The 2,624-nt window shown below is 37.5% G+C and overlaps 1 non-coding gene across 1 annotated transcript; it reads left to right on the forward strand.

Moving 5' to 3' along the window:
• Window positions 1-1,303: 1,303 nt before the first annotated feature.
• LOC113599646 (U6 spliceosomal RNA) lies at window positions 1,304-1,412 on the forward strand. Its single transcript, XR_003420564.1, has one exon. It is a non-coding gene; the product is annotated as a U6 spliceosomal RNA (small nuclear RNA).
• Window positions 1,413-2,624: the final 1,212 nt, after the last annotated feature.

The following is a 2,624-nucleotide window of genomic DNA, read 5'->3' on the forward strand; positions in this document are numbered from 1 at the left end:
TTCCCTGCATTTGCTAACATTATTTTTGTTACTATTGATTTTTCCAGAATGGGATCATAGTTTATATGTCACTCAGTGACTTTCTTTGCAACAAGTCAAATCCCTAGCATTATGATATTATGGATGTACCCACGACTTTGCTGATGGATTTTTACTGATATTCCACAGTTTTAAACAATGCTCTCGTGTACGTCCTTGTATACATATCCTTTTGCTTATGACATTGCTTTCTGACAGGGCAGACCCCATTTTTAAGAGCTGCAGAGGAGAAGCTTTAGTTCAGCAGTTTTTTATTGATAAAACAGTTCATCAGTGGAGCAGTTTCAAGGCAGATTAGATAAAACTATACTTGGGAACAGAAGGACTCACACCACACCCAAATTCAAAGGGATTTCTCAAGAGGCAGAGAGCCCTCCTCTCTCAGCAGCTATCACACTACCAGGTTTATCTTTGGAAGTTGAGCCAGTTACCTTCCATACCTGAGTTCCCTCTGCAATACATAGATCTGGAGGGCATTAGTGTATCACATGTATGTAAAATGCATGAAGCATGGGCGTTCACATTTGTGAATTAGAATGATGACAGGTAGGGAGATTCAAGAAGTTTAATATTCAAGATTTTCAGCTGAGAGGAGTGTATTTGAAAAGTCCTTGTGTAACTGGGGGAAGGGAGAGTGGCTTTGTTTGATAGCTACATACTGTCTGCAGCCCAACTCCAGTGTGTTGGTGCAGAACTCTGAGCCTGCCACCTTTTCTGAGAGCCTCTGTAATTCCTTCCACTCTGGCTGGGAAGGGTGTCTTTAACACATCTCCTCTGAGTGGAGGCTTTGCTCTGACCATCTTCAGTGGCCTCCAAGCTTGTCAGGCTCTGATATGAGCAAGAAGAGCCACCACTTCCTATCTGGTAGGGGACCAAACTTACTGTGAGTGCCTGTGGCGAGATGGCCACTCACTCAAATAAACCGTTTCTGAACGTGTTTGGTTTTTGGCCGGAGTCAGGAGATTTCCTCTTTCTTTTGGTCAATGAGGATTTAAAAATAAAAAAACATCCAATTTGAACCTCTCCTCCAGCACCCTCCGACTCCTCATTCTACAGATGAGGAAACTAAGGCCAGAGTGTAAAGTGACTGGCCCAAGGCCCTGTGAGTAACAGTTTCTTAATTCCTCCAGATTACTGCCTGTCTTTTAATTAGCATTAACAGCTTGTTGTCATCAGGGAACCATCAGCATTAGCAGAACTTGTCTGTTAAAGAGTCTTTGTCTTGAATGCTCCAGAGAGATTTATCAGAATAGAAGTAACAGTTGTGCTTGCTTTGGCAGCACATATACTAAAAATTAGAACAATACAGAGAAGATTAAGCACGGTCCCTGTGCAAAAATGACACGTAAAGTAGAAATAAGTTATAGTAATAATAAATTATCATACAATAAACGAATAAGGATAACATGCCAGATGCTGTTCTAAATCTTCTAGATCCTATGACTGTTACTTTTTCCCCTCTTTCTTGCTTTGCCTTCTCTTGATTTTTCGTTCTCTAATTTGATTTCTCTGTAATTGGTTGGAAAGTGTGTGTGCTTGTGTTTATTATTTATAAACTAGCTGGCTTAGCATGCTGATTTAACAAAAAGTCTGAAGTTAATACCTTTACCTTACTCCTAAATAATGAAGGATGATTTTAATTCACGTATAAGTCTAGTATTTTAATTCTGGTCTATCCCCTCCCCACAAAATTAAGAGTATGTTGTGACATGTTTTTCCATAGTCAATGTTTGCTGAGATACGCCCTCATATTTACCAAAATGTTTTTGTTCAATGTTTTTTTCTTACATCTCAGGCTTTTCATTTTTTTTATTCTGTGAAAGTACATCTTTTATGATTTCATTTAGTGATTGTTTTTGGGTGATGCATGTTCTCCAGTTATTGAAGGGGAGGAGAAGTTTTATTGGTTTTGTTTGCCTGGAAACAATATTCTTTATGTAATTATTTTCTTGAAATATAGCTTCATTGAATGTGGAATTCCAAGGTCGACAGCTATTTTCTCTTAACATAATGAAGAAATTCTTACACTGTATTCTCTTCCTTAGTTGCTCTTATAAAGTGAACTGTCAGTCTAATTGCCCTTTTTTATAGGTGGTTTTCTTTTCTCTTTGACTGCTTTAAGATCTCTCTCTTTCTCTTTCTCTCTGTCTCTCTGTCTTTCATAGATTCATTTGTATTCTGCTGTTTCACTATGATGTGTCTAGGAGAGAATTTCTTCTTACATATGATGCTTGAGATTCACTGAATTTTCTAGATCTAAGAAACACTGGCTCTTTTGCATTCTCATCATTATCTCCTTCTGGAACTCTGCTGGACTTTCACACCTTGGCCTTAGTCTTTTTATAACATGTCCCTTTTTAAATCTCACTCTACTACATGTAGATAATTTCTTTAGATCCAGTTCTCTAATTCTTTCTTCAGCTATACTTGGTTTCTTTTTAATGCATTGAGGTATTTTTGTACAACTTTACTGAGCCATAATCAACATACAATAAACAGCACATATTCAAAGTGTACACTTTGATAAATTCTGACATGTGCATAAACTCATAAAACCGTCACCACAACTAATATAATGAACAAAT

The sequence above is a fragment of the Acinonyx jubatus genome, chromosome C1 (genome assembly GCF_027475565.1).
Source record: "Acinonyx jubatus isolate Ajub_Pintada_27869175 chromosome C1, VMU_Ajub_asm_v1.0, whole genome shotgun sequence".
Taxonomy (NCBI): domain Eukaryota; kingdom Metazoa; phylum Chordata; class Mammalia; order Carnivora; family Felidae; genus Acinonyx; species Acinonyx jubatus.